Raw genomic sequence first — 21595 nt, forward strand, 5'->3', positions numbered from 1 at the left:
ACTCACCTCCTTACACCCTCGCATTTAATATTCCTCCATTTCAAAAAGCCATCTAATTCTCTTTTAAAAGAATTTATGGACTGTGTATCAATGATGGTCTGTGTTTCAATGATGGTTTTTTCTGTGCAATGAAATTTTTCTTGACCTCTTTAAATCGTTTTGTGATTACCTTAAATTTGTGTCCTCTTGTAACTGTCATGCCAACTAGCGGAAACAACCTGTCACAATTTACCCTGTTATATTGGGTACTACTTTCCAGAGAGCTGCTAGGAGCTGAAAAATGAAATCAAATAATTGTACGCTGGCTTACAAAACTGGTGAGCACTAGTTGTTACCGTGGCAACCTGAGCCTTTTATCTGCTGCTGCATGTTCAATAATGTCAGAACCTCAAATAATTAACACTTCCAAAAAAACTGTGGCAAAATAAATTCTAACTCCTTCAAATAATCAAGTCAATCTAATTGTTTTGTTTAATAAATAAAATGATAAAGAAATCTCAGTAAGTTGGGTAAAATGGACCTTCTCACCACATATACACTGCTTCATTAAATCAGCTGCCACATGTCAATGGGTGTCATCACATGCATATTTATGGTTGGCTGTGGTTAAGCAAGCAACTGCAGTTTTAGGGATTTTTAGTCCCTACCATAAATTGTATCATCATGCACCCTTATACAAAGACTTTTGAAATCAAGTACAAAAGCAGCTTATCCACTGACCAAGGAAACATCAAAAGGGTATTTTACAGAGAGCAGGAAGATATCTACAGATAAAAGGAAGAAACAACAATTTGCCATGCAAAATTTATGCCATCTGACCAACAGCTCTTGAGAAGATTTCTAAAGGTGGAGAGAAAATTTCAGTGTTTGACAGTTTAGGAAATAGGTGTTAGAAAGGAATGCTAAGATAGCTGAAACCTACTTCACTGTTGAGTTCAGAGAGCTATATATCATCTCAGAACTGAAGGCCCAAAGGGCATGGAACAGGAAATAATTTCAGACAATGTGAAGGCCGGTAACAGAATTTTCAACAATAGGGAAGTGGAGATCAGTAAGAACAGGATAAAGTGAAGAAAAAGGAAGAAGCTGGTAGAATTTTTGCAATGTATTATTGGCAATCACATGACAAGAACCCATGTACATCTAAAGGTAACTATGCTGGAAGAACATACTGTAGGTGATTTTAAATATTCTAAATAATACTGAATTAAACTAATACATATCATGAAAGGTGGGGGGTGGATTTTCTTGTAGAAAATGTTCATTATACTTCTAATCAAACAAGGAAATAAGCAATTCCTGATTTTATTCTCAGAAGAAAAAGCCAGTTAACTAGTGTTCACAAGATAGTCAATTTCAGTGCATGAGTGAGAAAGGTCTTAATGCGTGCAAGTATAGATGGGCAAATAGGTCAGTTTGGACAGGATGGGCAAAAGGTCTTGTTTTCTATGCTTACAGCCCTATGATTCCTGGACTACTGGACTGGAGGAAGGGTGAGTTCTTTGAGATAAGATTAAAACATTGGGTTGAATGGCATAAGACCAGTGTCTTCCCTTTGTAGGATGCCAGTGCCCATACTTACCTTTCTCAGCTGTATGGGTACTGGAGTCTGCCTGCACCACCGCTAATGCTGTTCCACAAGGCTCACGCTATAAGAAGACCTTCCAAATGCAAAGTTTAAAATAACAAAAAATAATTTAAAATATTTTTTAAAATAATTAAAAAAATATTCTAAACCACTATTAAACATTGCTATTATTTAAAATAAATGAAGTAAAACTAACCACTTCGCTTTTCAGTGAAGATTACTGAATTTGTTCATCTGAATGGCTGGCTTAAAGTGAAGTGTTCAAGTATGAAGTGTATCTGGCCCTTCTGCTCAGTACATTACCACACTGCTCCTAAAGTAACTATCCAATCCACTGACCACCAGCAAACTCTGTAAGTTCGTTACTGAGTGTGAGAGCATGATGATCTAGAACCCAGCGGCAGGCACACTGCATCTGGATGAGACTTCTCTAGCGGACTGTTGGTTAGGAGTTGGTATAATCTGGTAGAAAGGAAGGTCGTGTAGGATTTAGTGATGAGAAATGAGCTAGCTTTTAACTAAATGCATGAATATTTATTTAATATCAATCATAATGTGATCACATTTTTTGCTGTACTCAAGGAGAAAATGTGAAGAAACTAGTAAAATCAAAGTTTTATGTATGAGTGACTTCCAATCAATGAGACAGGCTGTTCATGGTAAGCATGAAAATCTAAAAATGAGTAGAATGTCAGACAATTAATGGCAGGTATTCAAAAATTATTTAGTGTGATCGACAATCTGTTTGAAACTTATAGGGCAGAGCTCCTGAAGCCCCCAAAACCATAGACAACTAAAGAGATAAGGAACAACATGGAACATACAAAACAAAGGCACAAACTAACAGAGATGCCCATTCGTGGGAAAAACAACGAGTGAAGAAACCAAGACAGGAAAAACAAAGAGCTATGAGACAGGACAATGAAAAGTAACTTGCAATGAAATCAAAAACAACACTCAAAGCTAAGGGTGGGCAGAAGTAACATGAGCACTTGAACATTTGTGACAGAAATATTGTAAATGATGCATATATGCACGTGAGATAATCGCTATTTATGATAGAAGATGGTTACATGGCAAATCTCTCAAGAAACTGAATATATAATAAACATGAGGCCTCAACACAATCAATGTGCGGCAAATAAATTTAATGGACAAAATGCACTATAGACAACTAAGGAGGGAGCTTGAACAACAGCCAATCGGAGTTTGGAAGCAAAAGGTAACAGTGCCTTCACCCAGGTCGAGGAGGAATCTGTTTTCTTTTCGGAGCTTGAACAGCACTATTTGGAATTTAGGATTAATTAGCAAGATCAAATAAATATAAGGCAGGGTCTAGCAGAGTGGTTATTGTCAGAGTGGGACGGTGTTGGAATGGGGAGACTTGGCTTTGTCTCAACAGATTTGGGCAATAACAGGTGTGGGCCGCGTAAGTATCTGGTAAGCTTTTTTCTTGCACGTTTTTCATCTGTAAGTATATGGTCAGGCAGTAAGAATGGCTCTAGGGCCTATGTTTTTTGTTCTTTGTGTGAGATGTGAGAATTCTGAGAGATCTCCAACCTCCCAGATAATTACATCTGCACCAGGCGCTCTGAGCTGCAGCTCCTCAGAGAACATGTTAAAGAACTGGAGCTGCAACTCGATGACTTTGAGGAGGAACTGAGGAGATGGTAGGTAGGAGCTACAGGGAGGTAGTCCACCCCTAGGTTGCAGGAGACATGTGAATGGGTGACTGTCAGGAGAGGGAAGGGAAATAGGCAGCTGATACAGCGTACCACTGTGCCAATTCCCCTCACTAACAAGTGTACCATTTTGGATACTGTGTGTGTGTGTGTGTGTGTGTGTGTGTGTGTGTGTGGGAGGGGTGGTGGTGGTGTGGAAGAACCTACCAGGGGAAGCTGCAGTGACTGGATCTCTGATACTGAGACTGGCACTGTGTCAGAGGTGATAGGAGGTTCCATAGCTAGAGGAGTAGATAGGAGAGTCCGAGGAGTGATAGAGAGACTCAGATGCTATGTTGCCTCCCAAGTGCTAGGCCAGGGATGTCTCGGATCACATCCACAACATTCTAAAAGAGGAGAGTGAACAGCCTGATATCTTGGTACATATTGGTACCAACAACATAGGAAGGAAAAGAGAGAAGGTCCTAATGAAAGAATTTGGAGAACCAAGTAGAAAGCTGAAAAACAGGACCTCCAGTGTAACAGTCTCTGGATTATTGCCTCTGCCAATAATGGTTTGGCAGATGAATGTGTTGCTGAGGAACTGGTGCAGATGAAGGTGTAGCTGAGGAACTGGTGCAGGGGGCACGGTTTCTGATTTCTGGCTGGGATCTGTTCTGAGAAAGGTATGAACTGTATGTACAAAAGGGATGGGCCACACCAGACCCGAGGGGGACCAATATCTTTGTGGGCAAGTTGGCTAGAGTTGCTGGGAGAGTTTAAACTTATCTGGTGGGAGGATGGTAACTGGAATGATAGGGCTGAGGGTACGGATGTTGGTTTACAAACAGAGGTAGTGTATAGTGAAACTGTCAGGAAGGACAGGCAGATGATAAGGCAAAATTGTGGTCAGTGGGATAGAGTTGCAATGAAAAAGGGGGACTAAATTGAAGAGGGTGACAAATCCAGGACTGAAGGTGTTATATTTGAATGCACACTGCATACAAAATAAGATACTGTTGATCTTGTAGCACAGTTAAGGATTGGCAGGTATGACATTGTGGGTATCACAGGGTCATGGCTGAAAGACAGTTGTAGTTGGGAGCTTAATATCCAAGGACACACAATCTGCACAGACAGGGGATTAACAATTCTGGATTTGGTGTTTTGTAATGAATCGGATATGATTAGGAAAGTCAAGGTAATGGAACCCTTGGGAAACAGTGATAATAATATGATAGCATTCACCCTGCAATTTCAGAGGGAGAAACGAAAGTCAGAGTAGCACTAATACAGTGGAGTAAATGGAATTGCAGAGGGCCAAGAGAGAAGCTGCCAAAGTTGATAGGAAGGGGACACTTATGGGATGATAGCAGCGCAGCAATAGCTGGAGTTTCTGGGGGCAATTTTGAATATACAGGATAGATACATCCCAAAGAGGAAGTATTCTAAAGGCAGAACGAGGCAACAGTGGCTGACGAGGGAAGTCAAAGCCAACATAAAAGCAAAAGAGAGGGCAGAGGAGGACAAAGGGCTTAATTAGGAAGGGGAAAAAAGACTATGAGAGAAAACTGGCAGAGAACATAAAAACGGACTGTAAAAGCTTTTATAGATATGTAAAAAGGAAAAGACTGATAAAGACAAATGTAGGTCCCCTGCAAACAGAAACAGGTGAATTGATTATGGGGAGCAAGGACATGGCAGACCAATTGAATAATTACTTTGGTTCTGTCTTCACTAAGGAGGACATAAATAATCTTCCAGAAATAGTAAGGGACAGAGGGTCCAGTGAGATGGAGGAACTGAGTGAAATACATGTTAGTAGGGAAGTGGTGTTAGGTAAATTGAAGGGATTGAAGGCAGATAAATCCCCAGGGCCAGATGGTCTGCATCCCAGAGTGCTTAAGGAAGTGGCCCAAGAAATAGTGGATGCATTAGTGATAATTTTTCAAAACTCGTTAGATTCTGGACTAGTTCCTGAGGATTGGAGGGTGGCTAATGTAACCCCACTTTTTAAAAAAGGAGGGAGAGAGAAACCGGGGAATTATAGGCCGGTTAGCCTAACGTCGGTGGTGGGGAAACTGCTGGAGTCAGTTATCAAGGATGTGATAACAGCACATTTGGAAAGCGGTGAAATGATCGGACAAAGTCAGCATGGATTTGTGAAAGGAAAATCATGTCTGACGAATCTCATAGAATTTTTTGAGGATGTAACTAGTAGAGTGGATAGGGGAGAACCAGTGGATGTGGTATATTTGGATTTTCAAAAGGCTTTTGACAAGGTCCCACACAGGAGATTAGTGTGCAAACTTAAAGCACACGGTATTGGGGGTAAGGTATTGGTGTGGGTGAAGAATTGGTTAGCAGACAGGAAGCAAAGAGTGGGAATAAACGGGACCTTTTCAGAATGGCAGGCGGTGACTAGTGGGGTACCGCAAGGCTCAGTGCTGGGACCCCAGTTGTTTACAATATATATTAATGACTTGGATGAGGGAATTAAATACAGCATCTCCAAGTTTGCGGATGACACAAAGCTGGGTGGCAGTGTTAGCAGTGAGGAGGATGCTAAGAGGATGCAGGGTGACTTGGATAGGTTGGGTGAGTGGGCAAACTCATGGCAGATGCAATTTAATGTGGATAAATGTGAAGTTATCCACTTTGGTGGCAAAAATAGGAAAACAGATTATTATCTGAATGGTGGCCGATTAGGAAAAGGGGAGGTGCAACGAGACCTGGGTGTCATTATACACCAGTCATTGAAAGTGGGCATGCAGGTACAGCAGGCGGTGAAAAAGGCGAACGGTATGCTGGCATTTATAGCGAGAGGATTCGAGTACAGGAGCAGGGAGGTACTACTGCAGTTGTACAAGGCCTTGGTGAGACCACACCTGGAGTATTGTGTGCAGTTTTGGTCCCCTAATCTGAGGAAAGACATCTTTGCCATAGAGGGAGTACAAAGAAGGTTCACCAGATTGATTCCTGGGATGGCAGGTCTTTCATATGAAGAAAGACTGGATGAACTGGGCTTGTACTCGTTGGAATTTAGAAGATTGAGGGGGGATCTGATTGAAATGTATAAGATCCTAAAGGGATTGGACAGGCTAGATGCGGGAAGATTGTTCCCGATGTTGGGGAGGTCTAGAACGAGGGGTCACAGTTTGAGGATAGAGGGGAAGCCTTTTAGGACCGAGGTTAGGAAAAACTTCTTCACACAGAGAGTGGTGAATCTGTGGAATTCTCTGCCACAGCAAACTGTTGAGGCCAGTTCATTAGCTATGTTTAAAAGGAAGTTAGATATGGCCCTTGTGGCTACAGGGGTCAGGGGGTATGGAGGGAAGGCTGGGTTCTGAGTTGGATGATCAGCCATGATCATAATAAATGGCGGTGCAGGCTCGAAGGGCCGAATGGCCTACTCCTGCACCTATTTTCTATGTTTCTATGTTTCTATATAATAAAGCAAAATTATTGGGAAGCTAGAGGATTGGGACATTTTTAAAAAACCAACAGAAGGTAACAAAACCATGGTGGGGGGGGCAGGGGGACGATGAAACAAGAAGGTAAGCTAGCCAGCAATATCAAAGAGGATAACAAAATTTTGTCAGATATATAAAGAGTAAAAGAGAGGTGAGAGCAGATATTGGACCTCTGGAAAATGATGCTGGAGAGATAGTTACGGGAGCAAAGAAATGGTGGGCAAACTGAATAAATATTTTGCATTAGTCTTCACTGTGGAAAACACGAGTAGTATCCCAGAAGTTTGAGAATGTCAAGGGGCAGAAGTGAGTACAGTTGCTATTACCAAGGAGAAGGTGCTTGGAAAACTGAAAAGTCTGAAGGTAGATAAGTCACCTGGACCTGATGGACAACACCCCAGGGTTCTAAAAGAGCAAACAACAGAAATTCTGCAGATGCTGGAAATTCAAGCAACACACATCAAAGTTGCTGGTGAATGCAGCAGGCCAGGCAGCATCTGTAGGAAGAGGTGCAGTCGACGTTTCAGGCCGAGACCCTTCGTCAGGACTAACTGAAGGAAGAGCTAGTAAGAGATTTGAAAGTGGGAGGGGGAGGGGGAGGGGGAGATCCAAAATGATAGGAGAAGACAGGAGGGGGAGGGATGGAGCCAAAGGCTGGACAGGTGATTGGCAAAGGGGATATGAGAGGATCATGGGACAGGAGGCCCAGGAGAAAGACAGGGGGCGGAACCAGAGGATGGGCAAGGGGTATAGTCAGAGGGACAGAGGGAGAAAAAGGAGAGTGACAGAAAGAATATGTGTATAAAAATAAATAACAGATGGGGTACGAGGGGGAGGTGGGGCATTAGCGGAAGTTAGAGAAGTCATTGTTCATGCCATCAGGTTGGAGGCTACCCAGATGGAATATAAGGTGTTGTTCCTCCAACCTGAGTGTGGCTTCATCTTTACAGTAGAGGAGGCCGTGGATAGACATGTCAGAATGGGAATGGGATGTGGAATTAAAATGTGTGGCCACTGGGAGATCCTGCTTTCTCTGGCAGACAGAGCGTAGGTGTTCAGCAAAGCGGTCTACCTCGACACGGTTTTATCCCCCCTTGTTCAATCCCTTCCTACCTATGTTCGTGGCAGTTCTCACACTCTTAAACTTTTCGATGATTTTAAGTTCCCTGGCCCCCACCGCTTTATTTTCACCATGGATGTCCAGTCCCTATATACCACCATCCCCCATCAGGAAGGTCCCAAAGCTCTCCGCTTCTTTTTGGATTCCAGACCCAATCAGTTCCCCTCTACCACCACTCTGCTCCGTCTAGCGGAATTAGTCCTTACTCTTAATAATTTCTCCTTTGGCTCCTCCCACTTCCTCCAAACTAAAGGTGTAGCTATGGGCACCCGTATGGGACCTCGCTATGCCTGCCTTTTTGTTGGCTTTGTGGAACAATCTATGTTCCGTACCTATTCTGGTATCTGTCCCCCACTTTTCCTTCGCTACATTGACGACTGCATTGGCGCTGCTTCCTGCACACATGCTGAGCTCGTTGACTTTACTAACTTTGCCTCCAACCTTCACCCTGCCCTCAAGTTTACCTGGTCCATTTCCGACACCTCCCTCCCCTTTCTAGATCTTTCTGTCTCTGTCTCTGGAGACAGCTTATCCACTGATGTCTACTATAAGCCTACTGACTCTCACAGCTATCTGGACTATTCCTCTTCTCACCCTGTCTCTTGCAAAAATGACATCCCCTTCTCGCAATTCCTCCGTCTCCGCCGCATCTGCTCTCAGGATGAGGCTTTTCATTCTAGGACGAGGGAGATGTCTTCCTTTTTTAAAGAAAGAGGCTTCCCTTCCTCCACCATCAACTCTGCTCTCAAATGCATCGCCCCTATTTCACGTACATCCGCTCTCACTCCATCCTCCCGCCACCCCACTAGGAATAGGGTTCCCCTGGTCCTCACTTACCACCCCACCAGCCTCCGGGTCCAACATATTATTCTTCGTATCTACCGACACCTTCAACGGGATCCCACCACTAAGCACATCTTTCCCTCCCCCCTCTCTCTGCTTTCTGCAGGGATCGCTCCCTACGTGACTCCCTTGTCCATTCGTCCCCCCCATCCCTCCCCACTGATCTCCCTCCTGGCACTTATCCTTGTAAGCGGAACAAGTGCTACACATGCCCTTACCCTTCCTCCCTTACCACCATTCAGGGCCCCAGACAGTCCTTCCAGGTGAGGCAACACTTCACCTGTGAGTCGGCTGGGGTGATATACTGTGTCCGGTGCTCCCAATGTGGCCTTTTATATATTGGTGAGACCCGATGCAGACTAGGAGACAGCTTTGCTGAACACCTACGCTCTGTCCGCCAGAGAAAGCAGGATCTCCCAGTGGCCACACATTTTAATTCCACATCCCATTCCCATTCTGACATGTCTATCCACGGCCTCCTCTACTGTAAAGATGAAGCCACACTCAGGTTGGAGGAACAACACCTTATATTCCGTCTGGGTAGCCTCCAACCTGATGGCATGAACATCGACTTCTCTAACTTGCGCTAATGCCCCACCTCCCCCTCGTACCCCATCCGTTATTTATTTTTATACACACATTCTTTCTGTCACTCTCCTTTTTCTCCCTCTGTCCCTCTGACTATACCCCTTGCCCATCCCCTGGTTCCCCTCCGCCCTTGTCTTTCTCCCTGGGCCTCCTGCCCCATGATCCTCTCATATCCCCTTTGCCAATCACCTGTCCAGCTCTTGGCTCTATCCCTCCCCCTCCTGTCTTCTCCTATCATTTTGGATCTCCCCCTCCCTCTCCCACTTTAATATCTCTTACTAGCTCTTCCTTCAGTTAGTCCTGACGAAGGGTCTTGGCCTGAAACGTCAACTGTACCTCTTCCTAGAGATGCTGCCTGGCCTGCTGCGTTCACCAGCAACTTTGATGTGTGTTGCTTGGGGGTTCTAAAAGAGTTAGCTGAAGGGATTGTGGAAGCATTAGTAATGATCTTTCAAGAATCAGTAGATTCCAGCATGGTTCTGGAGGACTGGAAAATTGCTAATGTCACTCCACTCTTCAAGAAGGGATAGAGGCAGAAGACAGGAAATTATAAGCCAATTAGCCTGATCTCAGTGGTTGGGAAGACGTTGGAGTCGTTTGTAAACGATGAGGTTTCAGGGTATATGGAGGCACATGACCAAATAGACCAAAGTCAGCCTGGTTTTCTTTAAGGAAATATCTTGCCTGACAGAAATGACAAGCAGGATAGACAAAGGAGAATCAGTGGATGTTGTGTACATGGATTTTCAGAAGGCCTGTGACAAGGTGCCACACACGAGGCTGCTAAAGAAGATAAAAGCTCAGGGTATTACAGGAAAGATACTAGCTTGGATAGAGCATTGACTGATTAGCAGCAGGCAAAGAGTGGAGATAAAGGGAGCCTTTTCTTATAGGCTGCGGTGAACAGTGGTGTTCTGCAGAGGTCTGTGATGGGACCACTTCTTTTTATGTTATATGTCAATGATTTAGATGATGGAATTGATGGCTTTATGGCCAAGTATGGAGAGGAAGCAATGATAGGTGGAGGGGCAGGTAGTTTTGAGGAAGCAGAGAGGCTGCAGAAGGACTTAGACAATTTAGGAGAATGGGCAAGGAGGTGGAAGATGGAGTCCAGTGTCAGGAAGTGTATGGTCATGCATTTTGGTAGAAGGAATAAAAGCCTAGTCTATTTTCTAAACAGGGAGAAAATTCAAAAATCTGAGTTACAAAATGATTTGGGAGTCCTCGTGCAGGTTAACTGGGAGGCTGAGCCACTGTTGAGGAAAGTGAATGCAATGTTAGCATTAATTTCAAGAGGACTAAAATATAAAAGCAATTATGTAATGCTGAGGCTGTATAAGACACGTTGTGAGGCCCTCAGTTGGAATATTGTGAGCAGTTTTGGGCCTCTTGGCTGAAAAGGATGTGCTGACATTGAAGAGGGTTCAGAGGAGGTTTACAAGAATGGTTCCAGGAATGAAAGACATCACATGAGCAGCAACTGAAGGCTCTGGACCTGCTGAAAGGCCTAGCTAGAGTGATTGTGAAGAGGATGCTTCCTTTGGTGGGGGAGTCTAGGAGCAGACAGCACAGTAGCAAAATAGAGGGATGTCCATTTAGTATAGAGATGAGGAGGAATTTCTTTAGCCAGAGGGTGATGTATCTGTGGAATTCATTGCCACAGTTGGCTATGAAGGCCAGGTGCATTTAAGGCGGAGGTTGATAGGTCTTGATCAGTCAGGATGTGGAAGGATATGGGGAGAAGGCAGGAGAATGGGGTTAAAGAGGAAATGGATTAGCCGTGATAAAATGGCGGAGTAGAGTGAATGGGCCGAATGGTCTAAGTCTGCACCTATGTCTTGTGGTCTAAACATTGTCAAATGGTTTCCATTCCAGAATTTTAAAAGTAGTGGCCTAGAGCATTGTAGGTGCCATGCTATAATTTTTCCAAAGTTCTCCTGAGTTGGGAAAATTTGCATTAAAAATGAGCATGTCTCTACCATTTAAAGGAAGATGGGAGAGGGAATCAGGTGAACTGTTAGCCAGTCTATTTCTTGTAAAAATACTGGGATCTATAACTAATGGTCAAAAATTAACTGCAGCCAAAGTGGATTTGTAATTTAATTTTAGTTATGAATGTACAATTAGAATTCATTTGAGATACGGTGGATTCTGGTTAGTTGGGGCAGCTGCTTATTTGGGACAACTCTTAAAGAAGAAAAGTAATCAAGAAAAGAGTTGCGATTCCCTTCATTTATCTGAGACACAATGCGGCTTAATGAGGACAAGAGACTGTCACCGAACAGTTTCTAACTAGCGTCAGTCATGTGAACTTGTGTGGCCGTTTGATATTACATCGTGCTTAGAGCAAACAGTTTTTCAATAGCATTCCATGTTTGTGTCCAAAAAGCAGTGATTTTGTCACTGACAGTTGGCAAGAAATAGGCAGCAAGACCATTTAGAATTGTTTTGCTCACTGCACTTCCAGGCATTCAGGCTTGGAGATGCCAGAAATGGCCAGGTGTGAAACTGAAATGGTTTCACTTCTTCAACAAGTTGGGAACTATGAAGTATCAACAATCACCTTGAATGTTACAATGAAGATTTGGAGGCTATAATCTTCAAAAGCATTCTATGAAGGTAGTCCATTATCTACACTAGGTGTCTGTGCTAATTTTGTTCATTTACAGTCAATCAATAGAACATGGCAGTGTGTTGGTTGTCCGTTGTAGCCGACGATAACAGTGAAACCTGTGCGGAAGAGTTTTAAAGTGGAAAAGCCTTTGCACTGCGACAGCTCCACTCTTTCGATATCAGAAGTCCAGGTCCAGTGGTACAAGTAGTCGTCACAAATTGTGGTCTTCCTTGCATGCGGTGGGTAACCCTCATGACTTCTGTGCCTATCAAGTCCCTTGCTCCCCACAACGTGTTGTAGAACTGCCTTCCTGGTCGTCGCATCTCACTGTCCATCTCATCTGCCAAGTACGCTGGAGCTGCCTTCACGTGCAACGACTGCCGTGTGCCCACTTCACCGCGGTATGATGCCCGCCGGCTATCCTCACTTGCTTTAGCATGCCTATTGAAGCAGTCTACCAAGGTGCGGCTGCTGTCACATGCAAACAGCTATTTCAAGCCACAGGTGAGAGCTGTGTGTCCAGTGGTGACCGAAGGTGAGTGAGCTGCCCCAGAGTGGACATAACAAGCCCCTTCACCGGAGGTGCTACCACTCCCTGGACAGGGTAGCATAAGCTGGAAGACTATGAGGGACTAATACACAGTTCTATAGTGTTCTAATTTGTTGTGTATTTCATTAAATACATACTTTGTTACTCAGTTAAGCAGTAGTCTCTTTTTTACACCTTTTTAATTATTTCCATGAAACTTTGGCTAATTGGGGCAGCCACTTAATTAACCAGTTAACCAAAATCCACTGTATATAAAATTCTTAATTTTACCATTGAAAATGCCAGGGATAATTTAAATGAATAAACAAAAATCTGTTAAAAAAAGCTAAATATTTGGGAAATTGGATTTATATTGTAAATGAAGTTATCTAAATGGGGAGAAAATTCAAACATCAGAGGTGCAGAGGGACTTAGGAGTCTCTGTGCAAGGCTCCCAGAAGGTTAATCTACGGGTTGAGTCTGTGGTAAAGGAGGCAAATGCAATGTTGGCATTTATTTCAAGGGGAATAGAATATAAAAGCAAGGAGATAATGTTGAAGCTTTATAAGACATTGGCCAAGCCACACTTGAAGTAAGGCCAACAGTTTTGGACCCATATCTCTGAAAGGATGTCATTGGAGAGAGTCCAGAGGAGATTCAGGAGGATGATTCCAGGAATGAAGGGGTTAACATATGAGGAACGTTTGGCAGCTTTGGGCTGGAATTTAGAAGAATGAGGGGGGATCTCATTGAAACCTACCAAATGTTGAAAGGACTAGATAGGGTGGATGTGGAGAGGATGTTCCCTATGGCGGGGGTATCCAGAACTAGAGAGCACAGCCTCAAGATTGAGGGGCGGCCTTTTAGAACAGTTATAAGGAAGAATTTATTTAGCCAGAGAGTAATGAATCTGTGGAATGCTCTGCCATAGACTGCCGTGGAGGCCAAGTCTGTGAGTATATTTAAGGTGGAAGTTGATAGTTTCCTGATTGGTCAGGGCATCAAAGGATATGGCGAGAAGGCTGGTGTATGGGGTTGAGTGGGATCTGGGAGCAGCCATGATGGAATGGTGGAGCAGAATGGATGGGCTGAATGGCCTAATTCTGCTCCTATGTCTTATGGACATAGGTACTGCACGTATATTTTACTCAAATACCTTATAAGAGTTTGTATGACTGGAAAGGTAACTAACATACAAGAAAGATGGTTGTGATATAAGAGTATCACTAGGAACTTTAAGGGCTGGATGCAATTTTATTGAACGATCAATGATAGGTTCCACTTCTGATCATAGCAATGTATTAATGATTTGAATTTGTACACAGGGGACATGATTTTGAAGAAGGACTTTAGTCTGAAAAGAAAGTGGTGAAGGAAGCTAGGATCTTACCAGGTTTTGGAGTTTAGGATACTTCATCATCTCTTAAATCTGTTAAAAATATAAACATAATTTTAAAATATACTTGCACTCAAAACAATTATAAGGTAAAAAGTGACAGAGAAATAACTTCACTGCTAGCGGCTGGCTCTCCCATTCATGTGAATGGTGTATGGCAGTGTTTGGGCCAGGTTCACTGTGCAGCTGGGTGCTGGACATCCTAACCAACAGACCTCAGATAGTCAGCATGCACAAGTGTTCCTCCCTCCCCAACATCCTCGAGACAGGTGGCCCCCAGGTCTGTGTGCTGAACCCACTGCCCTACACTCTGCTCACACCCGACTGCATTGCCAGACGCCCAAGTAATCACATTGTTAAGTTGAGCAGTGACACGATGGCAGTGGTGGGCTCATCACCAACAATGATGAGATGGTCTACAGGGAGGAGATGGGAGAGCTTGAGGCCTGGTGCCCAGCAAATAACCCCTTCCTCAATGTTAACAAGACAAAGGTTATGGTTATTAACCAGAAGAACTTGCACTACCCACTCCCCTCTTTACATCAGCAGCAGTGAGCAGTTTCAAACTCCTGAGAGGGCACATCTAGTACAACGTTTCATGGTCTCAGAACACATCCTACACAATCAGGAAAGCTCACCAATGCCTCTACTTTCTATGGAGGCTGAAGAGGGCTGGACTACGTATATCTAAACTCACTTCATGCTACAGATGCAGAGTAAAGAGCATTCTTACAAGTTGTTTTCCTGCATAGAGTGGAAACTGCACTCCAGTGGACAGGAGGGCTTTACAACAGGTAGCCAAAACTGCCCAACATATCACTGGCTCCAGCCTACCCACCATCAAGGACATATATACAGAAAAGTGCAGGGAAAAGGCCAGTAATATCATGAAGGATCCCACCAACCCAGCTCATGGACTGTTTGCCCCACTCCCACCGGGCAGGAGGTTACGTAGAATATATGCTAGGACCACCAGACTCAAAAACAATTACTTTCCACAAGCAGTAAGGCTGCATCCCTCCACATCGCCAACTACCACTACTTTATCATTTCCCTGTCAGTCACCTTATGTACAGACACTCTGGGCATACAATCAATCTGTGTAAGTAAACTATCTTATGTATTTTTATCTATTGTATTTTTTATTACCATGTTATTTATCTTGCTGTGCTTTTTTGTAATGCATTGGATTTGGTTTAATGTCATTAAACAATCTTGAACCTTTAACCTGGTACAGAAGCAAAATGCAGCAAATACTGGAGATCTGGAAAAAAGGTAGAAAAATTTGGAAGTATTTAGCAGGCTTGGAAAGAGAAATACCCTCCACTCTCTTTCCTCTTCAATATTATGAAGGGACCATTACCTTTATGGCTTCCTGGTCTGTTCTTCCATCTTAACCACCTTCCTCGCTTCGCATGCAAATATAGCAGCTACAACAATTGTATTTTTACCTCCCCTTCTTCAGACATTCAGAAGCCCTTCTTCCAGATGAGTAAACTATATCCAGTGGCCATTACCTGGTTTTCTGTACTTCGGGGAATGCAGCTTCATTCAGTCCACAAGGGGGAGCCTTGCTTTCCAATTGTCTCACATTTTAATCTTCTGTCCCATTCCCACTCTCAATTATTTGTCTCAGATTTCCTAACTCAAATAACAGCGTCTCATCTTCCGCTGAATTCAGTAATTTCAAAAAGCCAGCAAACCCAGTTTTGCAACTCACATTTCTGGTATTCAGTTTCTGAATTCATTTTTAGCTTAGTCATTTATCAGCCTTTTACACCTCATTTCTCCTGAGTTTTTCAATCTCTCCTGGTCTCTAGCCTATCATAGAAATTCTCATTTGTTCTTTGAACCTCCAGACCCTTCTGTGATTTACAACTTGTTGCATTTCCAACTTTAGTCAGTTCTGATGGTAGATAGTAAACCTAAAACATTAATTTTGCTGCTCCCTTCGCAGATGCAACCAGACCTGCTGAGTATCTCTATCATTTGCAGTTTTTTCCCTCTGTTTCTCCTGTACTGTATTTTGACTGGTTGCAGATTCTTTGGAATACTTGGAAGCTTGTGTTGAGTTCATGCAGCTCTCAGAGGACTCCATAAGACATACAGAGGTAGCTGCATTCCCAGCAGTAGAATGTGGGATCTGTTGTTTACCTAGACCTTTGCCTGCACTGGAAAATAGGGCTTCACTAAGTCCTGGGTTACAGGTCTGTACAAGTATTTGAGCAGAATATTCGCAAAGATTCAAACCATGTGGACTGTAGGCAAAGATGGGAAGGATTGCTATGTCTGAGAACTGTCGAGAGAAAATATAGGTTAGAGAATAGCCAGCAATCGTAAATATAGAATCCTATATTTGCAAATGTTAAAATATGACTTCTTTCTCACTCCTAACCAAATTAGTCTCTCTTGAGATATGCAGCTTCCTGCTCATGAATAAATATACTGTATTCAATAATTTTGTGATTTATTTTCCATTTACCTGTACTCTTTTATGAAATGCTGCAAATTTTATAATGACTAATACAAAATTAATTTCTACTTCCCTTGGGGAATGTTTTAGATTATATTTATTATCTCTCTCACCTCATATTATTTTTGCTCCAGGCTGTTTTACTAAACTGTTTTTTACAACAATATACATGCATAGTGGAAGAAATGAGCTACATTGGACATTTCCTGATGGAAACAGCAGTTCTTGTTCTTTGGGTGTGAAATGAGCTTTATTTTTCTAAAACTTGGTGAACTACTTTCATTAATTTTGTTTGTGCCCACTATACAATGACATTAGTATAGCATTTTAGCTTAAAACTTTATGTCCAACATACTAGCACCACAGTGTTCTCAATTATAAAACAATTGCTGCCTTCAACATTTTAAGCTGTTAATTTCTAGAGCAATGGTAGATTTCTCTGTGGAGATTTACAAACCATTTGTAGAATGTTAGGAATATGTGGCCTAGTATGTGTTAAACTGCTAGCAAACCAACCACAGCTGCCAAAACAATGGACGTGTCTCCAAATTGAATCCTGTTCTGGAAAATACAGGTTTTACATTTTTTTAATACCCTTGAAAGCAGCTGTTTGTTTAAACTTAAAGTCGTCTAGTACGCTCTTTTACCCAAAAATACGGGGATTGAAGTCTGGACTGGGAAGCAATTCTGCAGAGTTCTGCCATCATCAGAAAACAAAGAGGCTGACACAGTGAGCTTGTTGCTTAAGGGCGATGATACTAAGGAAATAGTCGTTACTGGTGAGGCTGTCATTGGGGAAGCCTAAAGAAAAACTGCAGTCTTTAGAGATCTACATGTGCTGGGCTTCCAATTTTCATTTAAAAATGTATTATTTCACCAAAATGTTATGACAGTAACTTTTGAATGTACTGTACAGTAAGCTGTAACTGCTGGGAGCTGAGCAGGTCAATTTTATTGATGAATGAAAGAACACAAAACTAATCCCAGCTCATCATCTCAGTAGCAGTTTTCTTTGTGGCAGGAAAACACAATATCAGCCCAGGCTATTATACAGTAAATCACCACACTCCAATGTGTATTCGCCCTTGTCGATTTTGTGGACTTAACTTTCATCAGTTCAGAGACTCTTAAAGAAAGAAACAGCTGTATAAAGGCATGGTATGAATTCATTGTAAAACTACACATTCAGTGCGACTATAATTATAATTTAAAAACTTGCAATAACTCTATTACTCTGCAAAGCTGGATACCCAAGGGTAAAGATAAGATTTGGATCAGGGAAGCTGGAATTTAATTAAAGTTGTAATTAAAGGAGTTTTGAATGCATTGCATAAATAAATATATCTTTATTAATCATTTAGTAGAACTTTGGGGAAATCCTCTATTGCAAATAGCTGCATGTGAATCATTTATTTGGTTAACTACAAAGACACAATGGGGAATATAAACAGGACATTGTGTAATTGAGGTGAAGAACCAACCAGTGTCAAAGGTACAGCTATTAAGACTGCTCAGTGATGGAGCTAAACTTGCCTTCATCTGCCTCACAATATATTAAAACCTGTAATCTGAATGATGAATTTCATCCACACCTCATTATGCCTTGCTTTCAAATATTATACTTTATACTTTATTGTCGCCAAATAATTGATACTAGAACGTACAATCATCACAGCGATATTTGATTCTGCGCTTCGCACTCCCTGGAGTACAAATCGATAGTAAATAGTAAAAATTTAAATTATAAATCATAAATATAAAATAGAAAAGTGAAAGTTAGGTAGTGCTAAAAAACCAAGTGGCAGGTCCAGATATTTGGAGGGTACGGCCCAGATCCGGTCAGGATCCATTCAGCAGTCTTATCACAGTTGGAAAGAAGCTGTTCCCAAATCTGGCCGTATGAGTCTTCAAGCTCCTGAGCCTTCTCGCAGAGGGAAGAGGGACGAAAAGTGTGTTGGCTGGGTGGGTCATGTCCTTGATTATCCTGGCAGCTCTGCTCCGAAAGCGCGCTGTGTAAAGTGAGTCGAAGGACAGAAGGTTGGTTTATGTGTTGTGCTGGGCCGTGTTCACGATCTTCTGCAGCTTCTTTCGGTCTTGGACAGGACAACTTCCATACCGGGTTGTGATGCCCCCTAGAAGAATGCTTTCTACGGTGCATCTATAAAAATTAGTGAGGGTTTTAGGAGACAGGCCAAATTTATTTAGCTTTCTCAGGAAGTAAAGGCGCTGGTGGGCCTTCTTGGCAGTGGACTCTGCTTGGTTGACCAAGTCAAGTCATTTGTGATATTGACCCCGAGGAACTTAAAGCTTTTGACCTGTTCCACTTGTGCACCATCGATGTAAATGGAGTTGTGCGGTCCGCTACTCCTTCTGAAGTCAACAACCAATTCCTTCGTCTTGCTGATGTTGAGGGATAGGTTATTGTCTTCGCACCATGCCGCCAGGTTCTTAATTTCCTCTCTGTACTCAAACTCATCATTACCCGAGATACGGCCTACAATTTGTGGTGTCATCAGGAAACTTATATATTGAGTTTGATGGAAACTTGGCTACACAATCATGGGTGTACAGTGAGTGCAGCAGGGGGCTGAGCACACAGCCTTGCGGGGCACCGGTGCTCAGAATGATTGTAGAGGAGAGCTTGTCCCCGATTTTTACAGCCTGGGTCCTGTCTGAGGAAGTTGAAGATCCAGCTGCAGATTTCAATGCTAAGGCCCAGGTTCCGGAGCTTAGAGATCAGTTTATTTGGAATGATGGCATTAAAGGCAGAGCTGTAGTCAATGAAAAGGAGCCTTACATATGCGTCTTTATTCTCCAGGTGTTCTAAGGAGGAACGTAGGAGGAATTGACTCCATTTTCCAAACTTTTCACTTATTTTCATGTTACAATTGGAGATCACTTCTTTTGTCAAATAAGTGGACAGATGCAGCGGCCTCCACAACTGCAACTAGGGATGCCATGTCTAGGAGATGAAACTAATGATTGCTGGACACCCTAAGCACATTGCTGTAAGAATGCCACCACGATAATCCGCTCTGCGTCTTGACGTCAGTCGCTAACGTCCCGGTCCAGTCCTGAGGCTCCACCGCGCTCTCCACCACGAGGCTGTACTGTGCTCTCTCCTTCCGCCCGACGGGAACACAGTCCTGTCTTCACCACTACTGTATTAGGTATTGTATATTATACTGCATACAACAATCAGAGACCATCTGAACTGGCTTGGAATTAGCCCCACTCCTGGTACCAAATTTTGCAGCCTGGGGAAAAGTACACACTCGGGACAACAAATACTTTTTCGGGTTTTAATTCCTCTATCTGTTTTAGATGTTTAAGTACCAGAAGAGGGTCGCAAAACAAAACGAATGAATTTACAACCAGTTCTTGCCATTACAATCTCAGTTTAACTTTCGATTCACACCCTTGAGTATGGACAGAATTGCGTATGCAGCATAAAAAATACCAGAACTAATACGGTACTAATACGGTAGTGGCAATCCTGAAGGAACACAATACAAGCAACATTAGAATTTCCCCAACCCTGTATCTTATACATAGCAACGAAAAATGTAAGCGAATACATCTCATCTAAGACATACACACGTGCTGAACTTCCGAACAGAGACTAAACATTCACGTTACGCTGTCACATGCACAATTAGTCATGATACAATAAAGTTAGACAAAAGGTACACTTTGGCACAACTTTTACAGGGTATTGCCTGGTAGTTAAATTACAGGAAGACTGACCTACTTGGATGGTGAGGAACTCTGCACAAGCCACGCGATCCAGCGTTAAGGCTTTTACTCGAGAAAATCTAAAGCATCCACATGTAAAACATGTCAAATTACCGATATTCTTGATTCACCAACAAACATAAACGAATTCACATGGATATCGTCAATTAATGCTCACCTTTCCTCACCATGCCCAGTCTTGGGGAGGAACTCAATTCCAATGCCCCACCAGCTTCTTCAGCAGAAAACAAAATGTTCTCCCTACTCTCCCACACGTGCGTAATGACATCACTGTCTCCCTTAAAGGCACAGACAACTATTCTAGCATTACCCGGATGGATGCCTAAGTACACTTTTAACAATACTGAACAAGATCCGACGGTCACCCGGTTACAGCTGGACACCCGAAGCACATTGCTATAAGAATGCCACCATGATAAAGTAGATCTGCTATTAAACCACAAGTACTCTACCTGAGCAAATTACAAAAAAAAGAGGCATATGTAAAAATAGGTGATGAGGTTCGGAGAGAATTGGTAAATTAGAGAGCACTGGAAGTCATATACTGCAATATCACATTGCATGATAAATTCTTATTGATTTGACCTGATGCAGAACAAATACAAATTTATGCTCCTTCCTCCATTATCACAAAGTTAACATCAGTCAGGTCTAATCACGCTATTCATTACATACAAGTGAGCCTAAGTATGAGTGTGATGAACAATAGCGGAATCTTGATACTGCAGACTGAACTTCTTAAAGGGAAAGTGCTCAGACCCTATAACTGGAGATGAACAGGTTTTGTGAGCTTGGCAGAAGTCATGGCAGAGTGTGGTCATGTCAGGCATCAATGTTCAGAACACTTTAGTAGATGAGGTGGAGATAAGAGGAGAAGACGTCTACCAATGGACCCCAGAACACCTACGTGAAGTAGCGGGTGGAAGTTTTGGGTGTAGTGCTACAAGAGCTTAATAACCTTGACTGTGAACATGTCATCAAATAATCTCCCAGCAACTACATCTCTAGTTTCACACCCTGCTCCACACTATACTGTACATGCCAATATAAATCCCCATCAATTACAAATTCCACCTGAAGTTTATATTCCACAGCACAATCAACACTCTTGCCACTGATTGGGTTAAGCTGTTCTCCGATCTTGGCAATTTATTCTGAAACATTTCGTCACCATCCGAGAAGACATCCTCGGTGCACTGTTGATTGTGGTGTGTCCTCTGAATGCTTTGCTTTTATATACTTTTCATTCAGCTGATTGACGTTGTTTTTGAAACTCATTTGTAATGTGGGGAGGAAATTTCATCTCTGATTGGCTGTGTGGCAAACTTTGTGCGTTGTGGTCTGGAATTTTGCCCACATCGGCTCATGAACAGGATCAAGGTTTATGTGTTTGCTTACAAAATTGTTTGCGGAAAACCTCACTTCTGGAATTCCGTTGCATGCCGTGTGTTTACTTGCTGCATAAAGTTCACTAATGCCCAGTGAAATTTGTGCCCTGCTTGATCTTCATTGGTAGAGGTGAGGGAGAGTTGGAGCTTTACAGCCAGCTCAGGC

At 42.7% G+C, this 21595-nt stretch overlaps 1 long non-coding RNA gene across 1 annotated transcript in view; it reads left to right on the top strand.

Moving 5' to 3' along the window:
- The window catches only part of LOC134347786 (uncharacterized), a 97588-nt gene that overhangs the window by 4134 nt on the left and 71859 nt on the right, over positions 1-21595 (top strand). The gene's annotated exons all lie outside the window — the stretch shown is intronic.

This window comes from Mobula hypostoma, chromosome 1 (genome assembly GCF_963921235.1).
Source record: "Mobula hypostoma chromosome 1, sMobHyp1.1, whole genome shotgun sequence".
Lineage (NCBI taxonomy): Eukaryota > Metazoa > Chordata > Chondrichthyes > Myliobatiformes > Myliobatidae > Mobula > Mobula hypostoma.